At 41.6% G+C, this 17,548-nt stretch overlaps 1 long non-coding RNA gene across 1 annotated transcript; it reads right to left on the bottom strand.

Moving 5' to 3' along the window:
• On the bottom strand, window positions 1–1,436 carry LOC123021411. Its single transcript, XR_006414307.1, has 2 exons — window positions 980–1,436; window positions 1–195 (listed from the first exon to the last, which is right to left on the bottom strand). It is a non-coding gene; the product is annotated as an uncharacterized LOC123021411 (long non-coding RNA).
• Window positions 1,437–17,548: the final 16,112 nt, after the last annotated feature.

Genomic DNA, 17,548 nt, shown 5'->3' with positions numbered 1-17,548 from the left:
TTATTACTATATTTTCAACTTTTATTTAAAACATGTGACATTTTAAATTATGGGACAGGTGCTAAAAGATAGGACAGTTCCTAACTATAGATGCACAATCTAACACCTGAAGGAAAAATGGGATGGAAGGGAAGACGCAAGCAAGCATATCAGGAGTGACTCTTCCTCAGCCTGATGGGTAGGTTGGTCATCTTCCTGAAAGATAAAATAATTTTGACTAATTGGTCTTATGAACTATTACCCATGTGCTTTTGATGACAATGGGATGAGAAAGGGATTTAATAATGTGAAAGTCCTCCCATAATTGCTATTTTACTGCATATGTAAGATCAGAGTGTTTTGTGTTCATGAGAATCATACCACTTTCAAGTGAGGCAATAAAGAAGGGAGAAAGAAGAACCATCTTAATGGTCAGTTTGTTTAAGACCCATAACTCAAGTCTAAGTTTTTGTTTTCTGTTTTTGCTTATGATCCCTATGCTGGTTTAGAATGAAATCTCACCATTCTAGTTAAGTGAGCTATTTTATTCTGCCTGTATGAAACTAAAGCGAGTCATAACAAATAGCAGCAGCTAATATGTTTCTTCACAACAGCAAATATAATGCAATATCCTACATGGGCATATTGTAACTGTAGAAAATGCATTGTGTTGGAAGTGTAGTCCTTTAGAAACAGTACTTTCATTATGTGTCCTTTAGAAATAGTACTTTTAACAAGAATGTACACATACAAATAGTTTTAAGCAAAATGATTCCTTTTATGGATTTCCCTGGTTTTTTTCTTTGCTAGACTGAGTCTCTATGTTTTAAGTATCAGAAGTACTTTGAATGTTACAAAGTGTAACTAGCTGCTAATTATTATTTTTATGAATATATTATGAATATTTTTCAAAGAATTTGTTCTTGTTACCTGATAAAGGGAAATTAGAAAATTCTAATGAACCACATGACCATAGCATAGTTAAACAACTGCATCATACCTGTTATTCAAATTTCAATCATTGTTCTTGCTGGTGTAGCTTACTGTGTCATCAGAACCGGATGGCATGTCTTGTTTGTGGAGACAGCAACCCTCACACAATCCAACAATAGCCCATGGTCCAGACAAAATGGCAAGCTGTGTAAAGCACAGGTAATTAAGAAAATCCTGTCTGTGTGGAACTGGGATTCAAGGCACAGAAATTATGTCACCATGGTTTATTTCACTCACTGCAATTATGCAAACCTGTCCTTGGAGTCAGTAGTTGACTGTAGTAAGCATGAATTACAGGTCAGGTATCTCTTCACAAGGTATGTTGTTATAAGCTAAGAATGTAATGGTTCTGCTGAAGCCTTAATGTTTGGAACTTGAAAATCTCCAGTTTTACTTCATCTTACCTTTATCTGGGTACTTCCAGATGACACTTTTATCATGAAACTACCCTACCTCATTCATATAACATTTTGGATTGCATTGGTTTTATCCAAACAACTGGTTTCCATTTGTAACCCCCCTGTATTTTTCCATTGCTCCTGCCACCCCCACAAAAAATACATTAAGGATGAAATTGTGAAACAGCTGCACAGTTGTTTTTTATAGCATTCAAAGCATCAGTCCAGAAGCACCCATGAAGGGTAAGAAGGGAATTCCCCATATTATTTCCAGCCCTTCACAAGTCTATCTGACCTATCATATGTTCATCTGCCCAATATCTTGCTGCCTATGTTAAAACCAAACTTCTTTGAAGAGGCAGAAGAGTAACACTGAGGTGTTCTCAATGGCACTATTGACCTGCTTTGGTCACAGAATTCTACAAGAATTCCAGGCAAAATCTTCCTCTTGTAACCTGCCCAGGTTTTCCCACTATGTCTTCTATATTTTTTTCTTATGTAAAATCCATTAAGTTAAAAAGATGCAACTGTCCTATTATAATGCCTTCTGGCCAGTAGCACTAAGACTGCTCTGTCTGGAAACACTTCGAGACACCTGTGGAAATTGCACTGGTCCGTAATTCTTCTTTAAAAAAGCCTTCTGTAGCAAGAATAATGGAAGAGTCACTAGGAAAACTTGGAAGGATTTACAAATGGATGGCAACCCTGAGTAGGTTCTTACAACATGATAAACCACTGAGTAGGTTCATACAACATGATAATCCATGGTGGGTTGCTTGGTCATGCAGATCCAGACTGATTTCCTCCAGGCGGCCTGTAGGTGGCCAACAAGCCCTACAAGTGCTCCTGCAACAACCCACCCCAAATAAGGATTTTTCTACCTAAGACGAGTAATCCAAACCCAGATGACCAAAGCGAATAAAGGGATTTGCTGCTTTTTCCATGGGTCTCACTAGCCACCAACAACAATCCTTGCTGCTTTTCCATAGGGCTACTGGATGAATACTAGCTCCCCGCCTCCCGATGCCTAATTGGCACCTGGGTGTAACTGGCATTGGCTGCCACCATCCCCTGTTGTCATTAGCCATTTTGGGTTCAGCACTTTTGTTGGGTTCAGCACTTTTGATTTTCTTTTGTTTGTGGGGTGGGGTAGAGAGAGATCACAAAAGCAGGCTGTCCAGCTACAAGCAGCCCTACAAGTGCTCCAGTGACACATTGGAGGAGCTGCTCTAAATATTATTTTCTTACCATTTTTGCACAAAAACTTTGTGTGCCTTCCTGTCTTACTTCAGCAGTACAGGTCTTCCTGCATCACATTATAGCTCCTGAATCTACACCTGACCCATCTTGGATCCAGTTCGTACCATATCTTGCTGCATCATGCTATATATTGTTTTTTTTTTTTTTTTGCCTTGCCTTGCCTTGTCTCACCTTTCTATCTGCCTTGTTTTCTACCCCTACTGCTGTTCCTTAATTCCACCAGGTTACCCTGCATACTTGCTCCCTGCTTTGTTGTCTTCTTGGTTTTCAAGCATTGCTTGTTTATAGCTATGTCCTTGTCTTGTCATTATACATATTCCTCATTCCCGACTTCAGCCTGTTTGCTCGACTACAGGCTTGCTTCCGACTTCACTGTCAGTCTCTGGACAGTGTTTGGACTTGACCCTTCATCAAGTTCTTCTGCCCTGGTCCTGCTACATCTGGCTTCACTTCTGCCACCCAGACCCTGAATGATGATATTGGAGGGGAATTTCAATTCCCTTTATGGTAGGTCCTCAGCTTTCCCACTCCCTTAGTTTCCACCAGGGTGCCTGCATTATGGTTTTCCTGGGGCTCTAGGTGCTCATGCAAGTGCATTCCACCCCTTTTCCTATGGAAAAGAGAAGTTTTGATGTACAGACATGTCCCAGTCCAAAATCACCCATTTCCCGCTCAAAACCTTATTTTGAAGTGGACCTAGAGTTTTGATAATTATCTGTCAAAACCCCTTTTCCCTTGAAAAAAGGCAGGAGGTACACATTTGTACTTTCTTAAGCAGGTGGGGATAAAGGGCAAAATATATACCCTATTGGGAAAAGGGGGGGGGGGTGAAGATCTTGTTGTGTATGAGATTTTAAATCTACCAACCCTGCTTTTCTCAGCTAAATATCGCCTGTACTTTTGGTTTATCTTGACAGCTCACCTTCTGCCCCTTGGCAACAGGCAACCCCTGAATATTGCTCCAGCTGAGGCTTCAGATCCCAGCAGTAGCTCAACAGTGAAGGTTTGCAGTTGCAGAAACACAGCTAAGCGTTTTTAAAAAATGAATAATTGTTAGCATAATTGTTCTTGTGCTCAGGAAGCCTCTCCAGCTTGTCACTGGAGAACTCTGAAGGAACTGCTCATAGCTTTCAAAAAAAGAATTGCAAACACAGGTTTGATCTCCAGAAAAGGGAATGAAACTGCAGCAATCCCAAAACAGCTCATTGCAGGGAAAGGGGGAATAACTTGTTCCTCTTGCAGTACTTCTGGAATATTCTTGCAAGTGGGGGAGGGTTCACAGTAGGTTGTTTGCATGACAACCAACCTACCTTGGCCTATTGACAGGTTGAGTTGTCCTGATGTGAAAACACATCTGTTGGGAGTATCCCCCACCATAAAAAATGAATGAACTCTGTGTTAAACATGTATTGTGAAAATAGTCCACATCTGTTGCAGTCATTCATATAACCAGTGTGGTGATTACTATTGTATAATCATAGATCTTTTAATTAGCACTAAAACTCTTTTATGACTATAGCTATCATTGCTTTATGTTTTCATTTAATACTGCTGGATTAAAAATATTATTCTATAATGCTAACCTTTATTTATTTTATTATTTATTTATTTAAAATATTTATATGCCGTCCTATTCGCAAAAAAGCCTCAGGACGACTTACAATGTCAAAAATAACATAAACGACATAAATAACATAAATAAAATTTCCAACCCACACTGGCTGCAATTAAAAACAAAAAAAAGACAATAATAAAATTTATTAAAATACCGCTGGAATAAAAAGGTCTTAACCCGGCACCAAAAAACAAATAACGATGGCGCCAGGCAGACCTCTCTGGGGAGCACATTCCATAGATGGGGTGCCACCTCAGAGAAAGCCCTTCTCCGGGTACTTTGCCTCCTAATATCTTTCATGGAGGGTTCCCAGAGGAGAGCCTCTGCTGCCGACCTCAAGGGTTGGGAGGGCAAATATGGAAGAAGGCATTCCTTCAGGTATCCAGTCCCAAGCCGTTAAGGGCTTCATAGGTAATAACCAGCACCTTGAATTGAGCCCGGACTTCAATGGGAAGCCAGTGAAACTGGAAAAGGACTGGGGTTATGTGAGAATAACGCCCAGTCCCTGTCAGCAACCTGGCTGCTCTGTTTTGCACCGTCTGAAGTATACAGACTGTCTTCAGGGGCAGCCCCACGTAGAGCACGTTACAGAAATCCAAACGGGAAGTAACCAATGCATGTGTCACTGTTGCTAGGCTGTCTTCTTCCAAGTAGGGATGCAGCTGATGGATTAGCCAAAGCTGAAGGAAAGTGCTTCTCGCCACTGCAATCACTTGAGCTTCCAAGGACAGCTCTGGGTCGAGGAGCACTCCCAAGCTGCAGACCCTGTCCTTTAGAGGGAGTGCAACCCCATCCAGGGCAAGGTCCAGGCTACCTACCCAGGAGTTCGATCCACCCACCAACAGGACTTCTGTCTTGTCTGGATTAAGTTTCAGTTTATTGGCCCTCATCCAGCCCATTACCTCAGCCAGGCACCTGTTCAGTATAGCCACTGCCTCACCTGGATCGGTTGAAAAAGAGAGGTAGAGCTGGCTGTCATCAGCATACTAATGGTTCCGCAACCCAAACCTCCTGATGACCTCTCCCAGCAGTTTCATGTAGATGTTAAATAGCAAGGGGGACAAGATGGAACCCTGCGGTACTCCATGGCATAGCTGCCTTGGCGCAGAGCCAAAGTTCCTCAGCACCACCTTCTGGAATCAGCTGTCAAGGTAGGATCGGAACCACTGCCAAGCAGTGCCTCCTACTCCCAATCCTGAGGGCCTATCCAGAAGGATACCATGGTCAATGGTATCGAAAGCCGCTGAGAGGTCCAGGAGGACCAACAGGGATGCATTCTCCCTGTCTCTCTCCCTGCACAGGTCATTGTACAGCGTGGCCAAGGCAGATTCAGTACCAAACCCGGATCTGAAGCCGGACTGAAATGGGTCCAAATAATCAGTTTCATCGAAGAGTGCTTGGAGTTGTTCCGCCACCACCCGTTCCAACACCTTGTCCAAAAAGGGATGTTGGCCACCGGTCTATAATTGGCAGCCATCTCTGGATCCAGGGACGCCTTCTTTAGGACAGGCCTGAATACCGCCTCCTTTAAAGGAGTGGGCACCCGGCCATCCCTCAGAGAGGCATTAATAACCTCCAGGACCCCGTGTTTGGCTTTGGTCAGCAGCCACGATGGGCAAGGGTCAAGTAAGCAGGTGGTGGGACGTATCCGTCCAAGCACCTTATCCATATCATCAGGCCCCTTAATCCATATCATCAAGCCTAGGAACTGAAATTCATCCAATAACACCTGGCCAGATGGAGTCATTGGCATCTCCCATAAAGGATCTGAATTACTTGTGGAGTCCATCTCATGACAAATCTGAGCAATTTTCTCCTTAAAGTGCTGGGCAAAGTCATCACAGCAGGCCATCAAAGGTGGTACAGGATCTTTTTTAGGGCCAGGATGAATCAGCCCATGTATCACTCGAAAGAGCTTCGCTGGACAGCACTGTGAGGAGGCAATGGAAGTGGAGAAGAATTTCTTCTTCGCCGCTCCCACCACCACAGCATAGGCTCTATAATGAGCTCGTAGGCATGTTCGGTCAGATTCATCCCATGATTTCCTCCACCTACGCTCTAGACGTCTCCCAACCTGCTTCATCGCCCATAATTCAGATGTGTACCATGGGGATGAACGGGCTCTGCCGAGCAGGAGAGGACGCTTGGGAGCAATCGTGTCAATAGCCCTGGTCATTTCCCCATTCCATAGTTCAACCAGAGCCTCAACAGGAGCACCAGACTTGTCAACTGGAAACTCCCCCAGGGCCTTCAGGAATCCATCCGGATCCATCCGGCTCCGAGGGCAGACCAACACAATAGAGTCTGCACCCTTACAGAGGGAAAGCCGGCATCGAGCTCAAACCTCACGAGGAAGTGATCTGACCATGACAAGGGAGTCAGACACAAATTCCTCACCCTCAGATCACCCTCTTCCTGCCCCATTGAGAAAACAAGGTCCAGCGTGTGTCCATGTTCATGGGTCGGGCCTATGACGTTGAGACAGCCCCATGGCCATCATGGAGGCCATGAAGTCCTGAGCCACCCCGGTCAGAACAGTCTCGGCATGGAGATTGAAGTCCCCCAGGAGGGGGAAAGAAACACCTTTCTGGTCTATTAGTGAAGTATTTTTCCTAATTCAACACCTCTAATTTATACTTTCAATCCAAACCAAACATTAAATATGTTTTTTCTGATACTTCAGTGATAGTAGTGGGAAATCACACTTAAGTGAATAAGCACTTAGCCAATTCATAATTGGGTCACTTTTTAATGGGTCACTCCAAGTTTGTTTTTCCTCAGTGACCTGGAACTTCCCCACCACTGATATGGATGCAACACAGGAAAATGAACATGGGGGAAAAGAGCAATAATCCTAGTTGGGTGAAAATCCAGTTGCAATTCATCTGCAAGCCTGTGGTTGAATAACTGACTTATTAGAGCAAAGAGGCAACTGTCTGGAAGCAGCTCATGTTTACATGCTGCAGTCCTTTTGTTTCCAGCTGTGGAGGCTTAGTTTTCAGTGTGCAAAACATTCACATTCCTAATATAGGTACATAAATGTTGTGGCTTCAACTGTGGATGTGCCAAGCGTTGTCAATCTGGTTCTCTAGTCAAGTTCTAAAATGTTTACTTCAGATTACAACACATATTTCAGTAGGGCCAGTTAATATTACAAAATCTTGTTTCAGAAGCTACTATTGTAGTATGTTAAGCTCTAAGCCCTGTAAGGTTAAGGTTAAGTACTGAGGGAGCTAATGAGTCCTGGGTTTTAAGTTCCATTCCTTCCTTGGTTTTGACAGATTATGCAACCACTGGCTTTGGTACAATTGTAAATTCATACCTTTTTCTGGGGCATGGCTGGTAGAGAGCTTGTTCTTAGGCATATGATCTCTTGCAAACAGTGCCTTGTCCTTTAAAAAGAGCCTGTCCCTCAGGTTATATTACCTTTTCCTGCAATTTTGGTTTTAGGAAAAGTCAGTTCTACAATTGAAGCATCTGTAGCTAACAACATGTCCCTGTCTGCTGATTGCTCCGAAGATGATTTAATCAACATTACCTTTGAAGTTTGCAACACCAAAGAAACAGGTACATTTGATACCACATCCGATCTTTGACCCTGAAGGCAGTTGGGTGTGGAGAACTGTGTGGGTGCTAGTGAAAGTTTGCAAATGGGAAGCCATTTAGTGGAATGTTTGTACAAATTATGAAAATCTAGGTCGCTATTCACTGTATCTGGCTGCTGCTTCTCCCCTCCCTTTTCTTACAGGAGCAGTACCTGCATCTGTTTTTATCAAATATTTAGAAGATGTGACTGGGCATAGCTGTGAGAACAGCAAACTTCTCTTGCTCTACAACATGCTGGATCCTGACAGGCAAAACATTCTGGTTGGCAGAGAAACATTTCATGATACAATGAAGAAATGGATCACCATATGCTGTCAAGACTGGTAAATGAAGCTACTTTTTACTCTGCCCTGTGGGCTGACCGTTCTGACTGAGGTAGATTGGCAAGGCTCCTGGTGACAATCCCAAGGCACTGCCTACATTTTTCTGAAGTTGTGCCATGTGACAGAGCGCCTACTTTTCCTACCCTGTTCCTCTGTCCCATTGCTGGTCCCAAAGGTGAGCAGTAGGACCAGAGGAGGAACCAGGTTAACAAAAGTTGGACTTTGCTTTCTACTGCCTCAGCACTTTTAAAGTGTGCAAGTACCACCTCTGAGTTCTGCCACAGTGGCCATAGTCCCTCCACATGACTGGCAGTATGGATTATAAAGCACTCTGGTGTCTTAGTTCTGTGTTTGTGTAGTAATGCTAACAAGGATTGGAAAGTTGCAGAGGAGACGTTTTTGCCTTTCTTTGCCTCAATATTTTGCTCTGAAAATGCCACTGTTCTGACTAGCTTGTTTAACCTTACAATTTTGTTTAAACTCTGTCTTCATGTTTAAGCAGTAGACGTGTGTTTATGAGAAACAGCAAGAATGGCTTTCCCAGGGTGTTCTTCTGCCAGGGTTTGGCAGGCTTGTCTTGTGACATCATTTATTTTCAAAAGCAAGCCCCAGCCATTAGGACTCCTATTGTTCTAGCATTATGTGATCTGCTAAGGACATTTTTTGGCCCGTGAAGGAAATACCAGAGTTAGGGAGACCAATAGGGGGTGGATGGTATATTGTATAGTGACTGGAATGCTGAAAACTAGCACTCTTTGGTGCTGTTTTGGCCTCTGCTGTTGAATTCATGCATGTCATTGCCTAACTCACAAACATAATACATGCATATTTTGGATGGGTTGCCTAGCAAGGTGAACAGAGGGATAGCTTCCCTCCCTCATGGCCCAGTCCTATGCATGCTCACTTGGAAGTAAGCTGCACTGGCAGCTATGCTTCATGGGATGTTCACCTGTGATTTGCTACTGGATATATCTCTTTACTATAAATAGCAGCTACTGCCCTCATCTGGTTTCCTTTCAACTAGTTTGAAAGGAAAGAATGTATGTAACATCCTTACATCTAGCTTTCCTAGAGTTTAGCAGGGTTTGCTCTCCAGTAAGTGTATAAAGGAATGCAAGACCTAATTAGCAGATCTAGATATGTTAAAACAAAAATAAAACATGCAACAGATGTTGCAAATCTGCTTTGGACTTTTCATCTAATCAATTAAGCCTCCTATGAAACATGGCAAGAAAGCACAGTTGCAGAATGTATAGCTAAAGTGTTTGTTCTCCTCCAAGCGGAACACAGCCTTCTCTTCTGGTGAATTACTAGTTGGCACAGAAACCAGGATGAGAATGAAGCAAAACATCCATCTTTGATATGCTTTATTTCAATATTATAAGGCTTTGGGAACCAATGCCTTCAATGGAATGTTGTTCACCATTACTCTGATATACCTTTTATTTAATTGGAAATGAAAATATTTATATTTCAGGTAAGAAAGATAAGAGAATGATCTGTTTGGTCTTCATCCCCACTCCATTCGTAGAGATGTCTGCTTATTGGGGATGCAGTTCCTAGATCAGAAGAAGGCAACGGACAGTCTGTATCAGACAGCATTGCCTCCTCCTGCACTGTCAATTTGGGGTGACAGAGAAAATAGTTAGTTTTGGCACTATGGACCATTATAAGGTTAAAATTTAACTTGCAGACAGGCTTAACTTAACATCTGTAGCACTGCAGATGAGTTTGCAGCTGAATTTGGTCATCAAACTGCTGATTTCTGTTTTTTTAAATCAGGCTGCACCTTGAACTCTGTAGGATCCCATGGAAAGTAGCTCAGAAGGGGTGGTGTCCAGAGGATGAAAAGGTCTCCCAGACCTTCCACAGTTGCCCAACCCTGATCCAGATCACAGTCAATGTCACTAAGCCCTTGGGTACAGTCTTGTTGCAGTATATTTTACTGCAACGTCTCTAGAATTTTTCTCTGAACTGTTTCCCTTATGTCTGGCATAATGAACTAATTAACATAATTTCCATAAAAGAAATGTGCAGAGGCTTGGGAGATCAGCAAATCAGGCTTACCATTATAAAATGCCTTCAGGTAGTATGTGATCTCTCTCTCTTTTAATCTAGCATTTCAGAAACCGAGGCTGACAAGTGCAGAAATGCCTCCAATGGAAACTTGCAGTACAATGGTGAGTACTGTAAAACAGAGCTACAGCTGTGCATAATTACTCACAAATTTTGGAGTTCATGCTACAAGAACCAGGCCAGTGAGGATTCCTCACCCTGCCTACTGCCCCACCAACAGTATGGGGTCATTGTGCTAGGTCCTGAGATTAGACTTGTTGGCCACCTTGGACATATGTGCTCAAATCACACAGGGGATGCAGTAACCTATAACCTAGCAAAGGACAGCTGTCCTTACAATTGTAATCAATGTAAAGACCATTACTCAGAACCATTTTGGTGTAGTGTGCAGAAGAGAAGACACAGGCAATTCTTACTGGGGAGTAAGTCCCATTGAATTCAATGGAAATGTCTTTTGAGTTGACAGATGCAGAATTGCGCTGTGAGTTGCAGCCCAATGTACCTTACAGGACTGTTAAGGGGATAAAATGCAATAAAACTCCCTCTGTATTTTCTTGAAGAGTTCATGGAATGTACATGTAGTGATGTGTTGGATTTTTATTTATTTAATGAAAATTAGATACAATTAGATCAAATGCCTTAATTGTGCCTGTTACATTGTGATGACTTTATTTTTTGTATTTGCTTTTAAAGTGCTTCTTAGAATTTTCTATAACAAATTTAGATCAACCAATACTTCCAGTACATTTTTAGTATGCGTTGTCAATAACATTTAATGGGATACCATCTTTTCTCACACAGGTGTGATGTCATTCTTATCTGATGAAGATGCTGAGATATTTGAAGGAAGAGCTGAAGAATCTGAACTGTGTGTTTCCAGGTAATATTAAGAACATTAACGGAATTCCTCCTATGATCCCCCACCTCCCTAAGGAGGTTAAGGGGAAGCTGCTAGGAGGAGGGCCCTTCCTGTGGTGGCACCCCAGCTGCAGAACGCTCTACTGTTAGAGCTTCATTAGGCACCTACCTTGCTGAGCTTTAGGTACCTAACCAAAACTTTCCTTTTCCTGCACACCTATGCCACCACTTAGATTATTTATATGAATTTGCCCTGGTTTAAATATATTAAGTTTTATTTTTACTTGACTCCTTATATGTGATTTTATCCTGTTTATTATGATATTTTAATTGTATCATTTCATTTATGCTACTTATTGGTATTTTTATTGTAATGGCTGCCCAGAAAGCGTGATGCCAATGAGTGACTTCCAGACAAATTCAATGATGATGATGATGATGATGATGATGATGATGATGATGAAACTTAAGGGTTTCTTCCATTATGTGTGTTGCACTGAACTGGTCTTTCACATCAGTTTTGTGTTTATCTTTTCCACGCTTTAAAAAAATAAATGATTCAGAGAGCAGGAAGTAATATTAATTGCAAAGATTGGGACAAGCTTTTATCAGTGTGATGTTGCATTTTCTGAAAATGTTTTGTACTTGTAGCCCCAGTAGTTCCTGTGGGAACTCACAGCTGGATTGGGGCCATCAAGTGTATATTAAGCTACTGCATTAGCTGTTAATAGCTTGCAAACCTCTAAAAAGTTTTAGACTGAGAAAAATCTGTCTAATGCTGAGAAATTACATGCTGTTTTATTAAGGGCTTTTGACTTAATCAGCAGTGTTGAAGATTTAAAATACATGAATCAGAAAATGTCTGAGCAACTACTGGAGATGCAGAAAGTAATGGAGGTGTCTGAGGAAACCTATCTGCAATTGACAGATGATATTGTGGAGCTGAGAGGCAGACTAACAAGGTATTATTTTTGGTGTGTGTTTTCTGATTTACAGGATGAGATGTGCAAAATTCCACAAAAGGATCAATCTTGTGGCCCTATTTTGTGGCTCCTATATTGTTGAATACTTTGGATTCCCAGAACTGAGGCCAAAACAGCATTCCACCATCCAAGTGGGGAATCTCCAGTCTATGCCCACAGTCTATGCCCCACAGCTGATGTGGGAAGAATCACCCCAGCTGCCTCTTCAAGACTTAGAACATGACCTAGGAGAGGAAGAAAAGGGGGCCTTTCATGGGGAAGGGAGGAGTCAGGAAGGCCAGGTTATAAACTATGCTGGGGCTTCTCCCCCTTCCCTCTCTCTCCAGAATTCCTCTTCTTTTTCTGTACTTTTTTGCACAGGCAAAAAAGTGAAAATGCCAGGTGCAAAGACTGGGAGGCAAAGGTCAGGTCCAGCATTCCTCCTTCCCTGCATAAGAGCAGTCCCCAAATTTGGAGCCTTATGCTTACTGTCATGGCAATAGGATTGCTCCCTGATATATTAAAATTCATGAGTGTATTATTTTAAGACAAGGCATTGGAATTTAGTGGTGGAGAAAGCAGGGTTCAGTCCTTCACAGGTTTTTAAACATATGCTGGTATAGTTTAAAACTCCGAGTAATACTGCTGCAGTGCTTCCAGATGGGGTTTTATTGTGCATTCACCTTGCTTCATTCATGGAATTTTATGGATGGTCCAAATTACAACATCTTCCACTTGCAACCCTCCCATAACCTCTTTCCTCACCTCTTTCCATAAAATAGCTTTCAAGGAAGAAGAGAGGGAATAGCTGCGCAGTCTGTTCATTGGTAGCGTTAGTAGCCTTGCCATCTGGAAACACCTCAGGTTATTTTTACTTATCTCATTTCTACTCCGATTGTATAAGTAGGCAGAAGCAAAGTTCTGTTTGCAACTACTCCTATGCAACCACTCCTATTTGTATATTCAAATATTTATCCCACTGAATTCAAGGAGATTTCCAGCATGCATAGGATTAAAGGCTTTTCTAAATAAGGCTTTTCAGCCACCACTTTCTCAAAGCCTCTACTTTTGGATTTTTTTGTGGGATTTCGATTACACATGGTTTCTTCTTTTTAGACATGTTTCTTCTTCTGGGAACATGACAGTGACATGCAAAGCACCTGGAAAGTACAGTGGGTGAGGAATCATGAACACACAACAAATACCTTCTGTAGAAAGTCTCTTAGTATTACTACTATCTAAATGTTGAAGTCATTTCCCCCTGCTTCTATCTTCTGCCTCTTTTAGCCTTCCAGATAGGGATCTCCTAGCACTAGCACTTAGAAGACATTGTGCAACCTTTCTGCCTTTTTCTCCCTAAGGAATTTTCTATGGTATAAAAACAGATATAAGAAGTAGTGGGAAAACCCAGGAGTGTTACACGTGGAAAGCAACTTCTTCCCCATTCCCCATAAAATTTGGTGAACAAGGCAGGGTGATACTGTCATAAAATATCACCTGGAAGCATGCTCCATTGTTATGTTATTTTTTAAAAAGATTCTACTTAAGTATCTCTAACTTTTTGTTTTGTAGTATGCAGAAACCTCTAAGAAACTTTGAACACATATACAATGAACTTGAAGACACTAAGAGTAAAATGGCAAACTTGCATGAAGAGAATCATGTGATCTGTGAATGCCTCACAAGTCTGGTATTTAAGAGCCCATTTTTATGAGTACCGCTTTGAGAAAATTTGACCCCCAACTGCCTGTAATTTGACTTTTAAAAATCTTCCTGCTAATTATTGAAACAAATTACCATTTAAAAAACCCTTTGTGGACACAATTTTCACTAGTCTTCAGGCACGATCCTCACCCTACTGCAAGGTATAAATTTAGTATGTGTTTGCTTTCAGGCATGCGTCACATGCAGGTACTCTCTGACCCAAGATCTGGAACTCCCTGCCAATAGCTTCCAGCTGAGTTTGCATTTGGTAGCAAACCTGGGTTTGCTGCCATCTGTGTAATATCTAAAATTATTGTTGATGAAATGAAATTTAATTTCATTTACTCTTTCTTCCCCCATGCCACTGCATCTCTGCAAGCAGATGTTGGCTTGCACTTAGTTGGGACACTAAGAGTGATTTGTTGGTGCTATTGTTTTTTTGTGTAAGAGCAGCCTTTGATTGAAGCATCAATATGAACCCTGATGCAAATTATGCCGCAATAGAACCAAGCTCCAGCCAACCAGACTGCAGGCAGGATTCTCAGGCGCCTGAACCAGCACTGTGGCCTTCCCTGCGCCTTCTTGCACAGAGCCCAGCCACCATGAATGGCATTCCAGGCCCTTTCTCTGACCCAAGTGTTCCTCACACAGGATGTCATAAGTGTGCAACCACCAAAGGCAGCCTATAGTGCAGGGATGCACTAAAAGTAGATTTCCTGCTGTTTTAGGCTTTAGCTTTCAGACTTTCTGATTCTCGGCCCTGCTGGCAGGAGCTTCTGGGTGTTGGAGGTTCAACTTCTGGAGCTCAACCTTCCACCCACTCTGTTCTAGTATAGAAGAGATACATGGGCCTTAATGCAATTGCTTTGGGGCCACCAAGAGAGTAAAGCAAGATACCAGCAAACAGCAAATTCTAGGCTGTCATTGTGAGACTGTTGGAGGAAGAGAGATATGTTCCTTAGTGATGTATAGTTCTCTAATATCTCTCTTTCTGTCTGTGGAAAGTGGGGATAGAAGGAAGAGGTTTTTGATCTTTTTTTCCCATAGACCCTGGCCATGATTTACTGTATTGGATTATTTTAGGATAACCCTAAAATAGCAAAAGGTTTGAACTCTAAGAGCAAGTCATTCTGGTGGGAAAGTCCAACTAGCAAGGAGTAGAATGGCTTGAAATGGACTAGACATCCCAAGATGTAGTAAGTGGTGGATGCAACCTTTGTATAGGACCAAGTTTATAGGTGTCCCTGATATATATAAGAAACCTTTATAATCTAGAAAATGTTGGGGAGAGATAAGCCACCTAAATTCACATGTATCCTTTTTATTCAATGAGGTGGGGGATTCAGGGGAGAGGCAGCTCAAGTGAGCAGAAGTGGAAGGGCACCCTGAGGCTCTAACTCCTAGCCTACAGTCCTATATATACTTATATACTTACTGGGGTGCAAGCCCCATTCAGCTTGATGGGATTTCCTGTTAAATAGACAACCATATCTACTCAGAAGCAAGGTAAGTGTATACAGAATTGCAGCCTGACTTAGTTTTCCATCTTTACTAATACATTTTCCTGAACTTTCTCATTTCTTATTATAGAAAAAGGGGGTTGAGTCCCTCACTGTGAAACTTACTTCACTAGAAGAGGTATGTCCAAGATTCATCTTTTTAATAGAACAGGCTTCTGAAGATATAATCTTCACTTGATCATGACATGAAGAGTGGAGAGTAATAAAATACAACTATGCAAGAAGTGTCAGACATACTCCTGCTCCAGGAGAGCCTAGTGGAAGGAACAAAGTTTTGTGCCCCCTTATACCATAATTCTCTGTGGCAGTGTAATGGTTAAGCATGATGGACTGGGATTCAGGAGACCTGGGTTCTAGTTCTCAATGAGTCATGAATCTCACTGGGTGACTTAGGGCCAGTCACTCACTCTGCCTAGCCTGCCTCACAAAGTTGTTTTTGTGAAGATAAAGTGGGGAGAAGAACCTTGTAAGCCACGTTGGGTTCTTTGCAAGTGGAAGAAAAGTGAAGTATACATGTAATAAATATAAATTTCAACATTTCTTTTCTCCTGTTTCAAAAGAAAAAGGGGGATTGCCTTTAGTTTGGCTTCCCTCAACATTCTGTATGCCTTTGGGGCTCAAGATACTTCATATGTATGCATTCTTTAAAAAGATCTTCTGTTCATTTTGTTTCGTGAAGGAAAAATCTGCTTGGCTTGAAGTAGTTTGCAGGTGAGGTCAGATGGCTCTTTGTCTGTTGCAGTTTTAGGTTCCTCCTATGTAAATTCTATAGAGTCTAACTGAATGTAACTCATGTGTCATAAATGAGATTTCTAGAGTGTAACATGGACCTTATCCTGGGAAATCACTCCCCCCGCCCACAATTTTTGTTAGAGACAGTAAATTCATTTTCATTCCTCCTGTGTTGTGTCATATGTGGACATTTGAATATCCTTTGTATCCTGAACATTTAACATTTCCCTGTGGTAACTGGCATTAATCTGTCTCTCTGGTATTAGAAGACTAACTCCCATAAAGAGAGCAGTATGTATGAAGCTGTTTCCCCGCATCAGTGGGACCACTTTCAGAAATTCTTGCAGGAACTAATGTCACAGAAGGACAACATTTTTCAAGCCCTGATGGAAGAGATTGTAAGTAGTTCTGTTCTGGCGGCCAGATAGGGATTACCAAATGTTTATGCTAGCACTTCATTTGTGGAAATTGCCAAGCAGTTAAATAAACTCTCTCACACAAGCCCGTGTGCATGCAAACATACATATATACTCCCCACTCTCTCCTCTGGCTATCTAGCCTTTAAGCTTAGATGCCCACAATTCTTCATTCACCTCTTATCTTAAAAGGCTGGATTAATAAATGGATGACCAAATATAGCAAGTATGCATTGCCTTGGATGTCTCTACTAAATCAAGATTTGTCCTTGCTCCCTTGGAAAAAAAAATAAAGCTAACAATGACTTTTTAATGCTGTATTTGTGCAAACTGTTAATAGGAGCTGTGTCAGAAGAGGGCAGTATTCAGTTACACAGAAAATGGTTCATGTGCCTTTTATTTACCAACTTCTAAAGGCTTTAACTATACAGTGTAGTAATGTGTACTTTGTGTAATACTTAATTAAACCAAGTCTGCAATTAGTTTCACAGTTACCCATTACATTTGATAGGCTATAGTGGTAGGATTCTCTGTTGATCTGTTTTTTTGTCCATATTCTGATCTTTCTAGGAGCAGAAAAAGAAAATGGGTCACTTGTTGATAATTGCATTACAGACATTGGCCAACTTATGCCCATTTGTTGAAACCTGGAAGAAACTTCTAAAGAGATTAGAAACATCTCTGGAAGGTCCACAGCGTTTGGCAAAATCGGCTTGGTATGTTTGTTTTTCCTATGGTCACAGAGGTTGCATTCTTACGCATATTTAGTTTCAATTTAAATCCTGCTGACATTCATGGGACTTGCTTCTGAGTAAATATGATTGGGCTGCAAATCTTTTGCAAATCACAATGCAGTTCTGTAAGTGATGACATTATCTATGTGCTCAGATAAGATCTGCAAATATAATTCTGAGACCAGCATGTATGGCCAGAATATCTTCTTGAGAGTGATGGGAAACTGTCACTTTGAGGTGGAGAAACCGGCTGTGTGAGTCTACCTGACATGTAATAGAAAGTAAGAAGAATAGATGCCTTATGTTCATCTCTCCTTTGCCTTTGCTCATCAAAACTTGAACTTTTGTTCTGTTCTAGTTAAGTATCTAGTA

Source organism: Varanus komodoensis, unplaced genomic scaffold (genome assembly GCF_004798865.1).
Source record: "Varanus komodoensis strain SLA01 unplaced genomic scaffold, ASM479886v1 scaffold16, whole genome shotgun sequence".
In the NCBI taxonomy this organism is placed as follows: domain Eukaryota; kingdom Metazoa; phylum Chordata; class Lepidosauria; order Squamata; family Varanidae; genus Varanus; species Varanus komodoensis.
The sequence above is the reverse complement of the archived record's forward strand: the minus strand, read 5'-3'. Positions and strand labels throughout refer to the sequence as shown.